Source organism: Melozone crissalis, unplaced genomic scaffold (assembly GCF_028551555.1).
Source record: "Melozone crissalis strain CALT ecotype California unplaced genomic scaffold, PUWL_Pcris_2 ptg000042l_1, whole genome shotgun sequence".
Taxonomy (NCBI): Eukaryota; Metazoa; Chordata; class Aves; order Passeriformes; family Passerellidae; genus Melozone; species Melozone crissalis.
In genome coordinates this window covers 62918039-62924469 of record NW_026535820.1, presented here as the reverse complement: position 1 = coordinate 62924469, position 6431 = coordinate 62918039, and the positions used below count along the sequence as shown (strand labels likewise).

Genomic DNA, 6431 nt, shown 5'->3' with positions numbered 1-6431 from the left:
TCCTTGGGAACTCTGGATATGAGACTATAAATGCAGAGGCAAATCTGTTATTTATATATTTAAGAGTGCCGTGTGGCACTGGTTAGTTTTGAAAGAACTGCATGTGTAAGGTAAGCATCTGACTGACCTTTCTGTAATTTTTCAAACCTTGACTTTTTTTCCCCTCCTTCCCAAACCTCATCTGTTCACAGCTGCAATCCTACTCTTTGCTACAAGTCACAGTCTGTGTTTGTTTCTTTCCTGTGTTGCAAGATGAGAACCAGCAGAGATATAAGCACTCTAGTATATTCCCTGAAGCTTCTCTAAAATGTTTATGCCAGTGGCAAAGATCCTGTTTGACATTTCAGCACAATAGGGTTGAACGCAAGAGCTTCAGGCGGCTGCTGTTCACTCTGCTGACATTCACTTGCCTGCAGTGGTTAGAGGAAAAGAGCCATTGCGCTTGGTGTCTGCTCCTAACTTATCAGTCTCTGGTCTTTGTTAGGCTCTGCTCTTAAATTGAAACTGCTTCTTCAGATCACTTAGGCTGCACCTCAGGTAGCAGACATGTAGGCATGTCTGGGTCAATTACTTGACTGCTGCTGGCCGTTCCTGCCTGTATCTAAATCCCTTCTAACTCTCCCCTGGATGAATCATCTCTTAACCTGTGTTTGGGGGTATTTTCAGTTTGAGTTGGCTGCTCAGCCCATGGGAACAAACTGATGTTTGAGTTGGCGCTGTTAGCAGCTACTGGTGTGACCACTCCATTCCATATATTATCCATGTTCCTTCCTTCTAAGATGTTTTTGAAAACTATGGATGGTCTTAGAGCTAAAAGTAAAATATGTGCTGGTCATATTGCCTCTTCATCTCACCTCTAAATAATTTTTGAAAGCTCTAGAAGTTTTTAATTGGCTGTGAAGCTGAAGAAATTAAAATCCCAAATCAGACCATGACTTTTCAGACATGGAAATACCATGTCTTGGTTCTTATTCTATTAAAGACTTGGAGTCTCTTTGCAATAGTAATTCTGATAAAGATGTAAATTCCAGTATTGACTTTGGACTTTACTATTTTTTGTGTACTTACATATTACTAGGAATCTGTTTTAAAATCACACTCATAGACTCTTGGTGTTGCAGGGAATTGTGGTCGACTGTATTTATTTTTATTGCAGTATTAGGACTATTCTGATTGGCTAAACATACTACAAAAAATACATGATTGTACTTGAAATGAAAATAAGTTTTAAAGTTTCCTGTTTTTTATGATATATTTTTGCTTTTCTACTGAGCATAATTTTGGTAAATTTCTTTGTAATTTAAGATTTTAATAAGGATCTAAGATATTTTCCAGTCTAACTAGGTTAATTTTGAGGTCTCATATTCATTATCAGCAGTTCTCCTATATTTCTGGTGGTGTACAAAGAAAGCAGATACCAGAAACTCTTTATTTAAGTGTTTTTAAGGGGGTACCAGTAATGATGAGTAGAACAGTCTGGCCAAACTATAAACTGCTTTGTCTTTAGGTCTTACTGCCTTTTACCTTCTACCCAGCCATTTTAGAAACTTTAACATTTGTTAGTCTTTTGCTTTTATTTAATTCTGTGCTCCTTCTGTTCTTTTAGAATTCAAAGAATCCAACTTCTCCACAGCAGCTGCTTTCACAAACTCAAGATTTGAAGATTTAAGGTAGGTTCTGAAATTGATTTGATATTCAGTCACATCCATCAAGACAATGAAAGTAACACTAGTAGCGGTGATATTATTAATGATTTGCCATTCCATGTCTTAGATGAATCAAATGTGAGAAAATGTTTACAACAGATTTATGAAAAAGAAATGTTGAGCAAAAGAACACATTTCCTTGCAAGTGTTGCAGAAAATTTCCAAAAAATGTAGTGTTTAATTTTATTTAATTAGACACTGTGGAAACACATATCTTTTCCATTTCCTATAAATGGATTGTGTTCCTGATTAAATTATTAGTACTGAGCAAACATAGGAGAGAAAAGGGAACAAGCAGTGACTGATAAAGACAATTCTCAGATGCTTATTTATCTAATTCATGAAGCAGTTTTAATCTGCTGATAGGTTCTTTGAAAGTTTCGATCAGTTTAGTGGAATTATGTGATAAAACAGATAAAATTCAATAAGCACATTAAAAATAAAGAAGATTTGATTGGATTTCATTATTAGCCATTTTGGTTGGTTGTGGGGCTTTTTTGTCTTTTTTTTTTTTTTTTTTTTGTTAGGAAAAGTAAGGTTTATGACATATGGAAAGAAGGTGGCTTAGGAATGTTCGATCATAAAGTTTTCAGTTGGATAGACTTGATAGAATTTTCTGTTAATTGAATTTAACTACCATTACCTGATCCTAATTCTTCCTTTTAGCTGATAAATTAAAAATACATCCATTTAAAATGTTTTATTTTTGTGCTTATTTTAGAGATATATCTAAAGGAAAACCCCATACTTAGGCCTTTCCTGTAGAGCATTGCAATTTCTTTCATCTTTCTCAGAGTTAAAAACAACCTAAGATGAACATTTTAAACTTACCTACGTAAGTTACACTGCATGCTAAAGCGTACACTGCATGCTAAAGAAGCTGTGGGCTTATTTTTTTTTTTATGGACTCATTTTATTAAATTACTATTACTACCTGCTTTTTATAAACATTTTGCTCTGTTTTGGGAGGGAAAAACTCAGCACAAATCAATTTTTTATTACTTCTGTCACTTGGAGTGTTTCTTCCTTAAGAGTGTAAGGCAATAATTATAGAGATTGAAGAAGTTTCAAGAAATTTCAAGAAAATTTTGCCAAGTAGAGTCAGATATCTTGCAACGTGACCTAGTTCTAATTAATTTCCTGCATTTGTGACACATCCTTGGAGAGTGGAGCTGAATCCTGCTGCCATGGGTGGGAGGCATCCATCATCCCTGCAGCCCACAGGTGCGATCAGCAGGTTGCTCTGGTGGTGGCGTGCTGGCCATTCAGCTTCCAAAGGTCCTGCTGTCCCCAAGCTGTCTGGGTGCTCCCTCTTGGGGCTGCTCATGTTTTGGCTGCTGTGCTCCTGCTCCTGCCAGGTACTGATGCTCCTTTAATTGTCCCTCTTACTTTCACTTAGTAAAGTGGGTGAGCAAAATGGGTCTGGCTGTGAAAGCCAAGGTCTCACAAATTTCCTGGAGAGCAGCAATGGTTTTTACACAGCTGGTTTGTATCCCTGGCTGTTCTAAGCCACAGAGCTGAGGGTTCAGCTTTGCTATCTTTAACCATTCACAAGTTTGCTGAGCCAGGTGCTTCTATATTAAGCATATAGAATGAGACAGGCTCTTCTAGTGCCATGCTAAGAGGAATGAATCACCTTTCAACATGCCAGCCTGGTGCCTGATGCACAATCAGCACTGATGTTTAGCTGCTGAATGAAAGAAGTTTTGTAGGAGGACTCTTGTAAAGAAGGCTGTGTCTGCAAAGTCACTGTGCAAGGGAGCTCTGGTTTTCTTTTATTCTCCATGTAACTGTTTGTGTTCAAGTGGAATGACAACAACATCAAGAAGTGCAAGTAAATCTTGGCATATGTTTGCCATCCGGTGACTAAAATGTGCCCCCCTCATCTTTCATACTTTGGCACATAAACAGAGTAATAGGTCAGAAAGTTAACTATTAGCCAAGTTTCAGATCCTGCTGATGAGTGATGGTTGGTGTTTCACTGGCCTGGCAGCTCTCTTGTGATGCTGGAGAGGCAGGTGTTTTAAGCCAGTCATCAGTATCAGATACAGCTTTTAAATAAACTCATCTATCACGAATATTCACATTTGGGCAGCAGTTGCCCAGCTGTGCTTAGGCTGTGGCACTGAGCATGTCAAGTGTCACCTTGCACAGACAAGGTCAGGAAAAGAGTTTCCCCAGGGCTGTTGATATCCTTGTCAATGCAAGCCAACAGACATCTTCTGACAAAGCGTGGGCAGAGAGTGGGGGGAGGAAATGCAGTGTGAACTAATAGAAATTCAGGCTGTGCGAAATCCCTATGGGTTCCAAGGCAGAACCAGTGATTGAGGAGGATTGCAGGCAGTCCTGTGGTGATGGAGGATGAGAAGGATTCATATCTGACCAGGTATAAAGGGTGTAGCAGATCAAATGCTTTGCTTCTGTCAAACAAAAGCAAAACAAAAAGGGCTTTGAATTAAGAAAATACTTAATGAAGAAGCAAAGAGAGCAGAAACATTAGCGTTGAACCTCTGCCCCCTTACGAGGGGTTTGGAGCCTGTCTGTGTTCTTGCTTTATCTCTTCAAAGCAGACACAGGTTTTTTTTAATAGAAAAACTCTGGAGATGAGCACTGACTGCATTAAAATGTCATCTCAAAAAGCAGGGGCTTTTAAACAGGATTTTAACGGAGTATTGCCCAAGCAGGCCATGAATAGTAAGCAGAGATATAATGCAAAAGGAGACCATCTTACTTAAATGGGTTTTAGTAGCCAACCTCTAAACACACTAGATATGGGTAGACTGAAGTTACATCTGGAATTCACAAGCTTGGTTCTCCTAGTAGGTAATTTTGAGTTTTCTGCAACAGATTCACACTTAATGTGAAGTTTTCAGAATCACTGTAGCCTTAGAAGATGAAATATTCTTGAGGGGGAAATAGATAGTATTTAATTTAAAAGGAAGTATGTCTTATTGCTGTTAAAATATAAAAATCAAATTACTGTGCAGGGGATGAAACTGGATCAAGGGAAATAAATGTGGATCTTCAGTCAAACTTTCATTTAAATCACCTATGTCTCGATGAATTTTATGCATAGTATTTCAGATAAGTTTTTGTGAGGTTTTTTTTGGGCTTTTTTTTGCACAAAACCAGAAGTCTCTGCAGTAGCTGCAAAAGCAGATTTCACCTGTACAGCACTGGTTTCCAAACTGTTGCCTGTGGAGGGACTTGTTTCACTCTGTGCTCTTCCACAGACCCTATGCCCTGGCTTTATTTGAAGCTTTTGTGCTATAACATCCATGTTGCTAAGGATGTGGAAAATGTGAGGTTCAGAGGAAGGAAGAGAAGCATTGCACTGCTTTACCAAGTGTGCCGTGCTGTACAGAGGTAAATGTGCTTAGCTATCATCAGAGATTCCCTGTGTAAAATTTTTCAAGTGAAAATCTGAAACTGTGCTTTGAACTTGTCTGTCAGTAGCCCTCTTCTATAGCTATTTGTCTGCTTTTCCTCTAGGTGAGTTTTTCTTTACGATTTGTTTTCTTTTTTTTTTTTTTTAATGCTGGAACATTTGATCTATTATCTCCTTTTCACATAAGTATTTGCATGGAATATATAGTCCTGTATCTCTAAAATACACTCAATCTGGGACCATCTAGGTCAGATTATGAGCAGTAAAGTTGTCCCCAGAATTTAAATCCAAATTTGGCATCAGATTGCAACACATTCCCAGAATAACACTCCCTAGACTTAAAAAAAAGCATGCTAACACATTCATATTAATTTGAATGGCAAGCCCTGTTTTCTTCCTTGGGCTGAGCCTTTAACCAATAGTGTGGCTAGGGGATTATTGTTAGTTGAAGAAAAAGTATTAGCTCCAATTACACAGAAGACTGAGAACTATGAAATCTAGAGGAAAACCTCAGTACAAGTATCATTTTGGAACAAAAGGGGAACAGGAAGAAAAAAAAGCCATCAGCAATATTCACGTGTTCAATGCATTATGCCACATATTCTGTTGGCTTCCAAAGGCTTTCTCAGATTCCTGCTGTTCCATGGCTTTCTCTTACCCATATGTGCGAGATCCTCTGACGTTCCTAACTTCAGTGGTCAGTTTTGATTTCACCAGATGTCAGACAGCTGAGAAGCTGACTCACATTACCTGTCTGAAGGTCTCTGTGGGTGACTGACTTCCATGGACTTTAGAGAAGATGAGACCTGCCTGCACCTGCTGGAGAGGCTGGAAAACAGAAGTCCTAGTTCTTCTTTTCTCTTGGTGCAAGCAAGACCAAGTTCCACTGAATTAGATGAATAAGCTGTTCTCTGAAGCTGCAGATGAAATGAGACTCAAAAGCAGCTATTTAGTAACAACATAAATAATGGCTAATTCAAAGAATGACAGAGGTCAATAAAGGGTGAAGTCTAATTGCACAGTCCCATGGAAATAATAACCTTTTGTGATAAATGCTCAAAGAAAGCACAGGGAGATAAGCTGCTTGCCTGTCTGTTTCGATATTAAGATCTTTGATTGAAAGTGTAAAGACTGTAGATACAGTGCAGTTTGCATAATTGAAACAGCAGAGAGGACAAATTTTGTTTTAAGGAATTGGCAGTGATACAAATTGTTCAACCCTCAATGTTTAAAAGATCCTGAAATAGGCTTAAAAATGAGACTCAACAAATAATTACTGTTTTCTTACATTTACTTTCTGAGCCATTAGATGTGGGTCACATTTTGTTTTCCCAGTT

The 6431-nt window shown here is 38.3% G+C and overlaps 1 long non-coding RNA gene across 1 annotated transcript in view; it reads left to right on the top strand.

Annotated features, from left to right (window-relative positions):
- The first annotated feature begins 1600 nt into the window (after window positions 1–1600).
- The window catches only part of LOC128942350 (uncharacterized), a 44930-nt gene continuing 40099 nt past the window's right edge, over window positions 1601–6431 (top strand). Inside the window, exon 1 of the long non-coding RNA XR_008483619.1 lies at window positions 1601–1670. This is a non-coding gene — a long non-coding RNA (uncharacterized LOC128942350). The remainder of the gene's footprint in view (window positions 1671–6431) is intronic.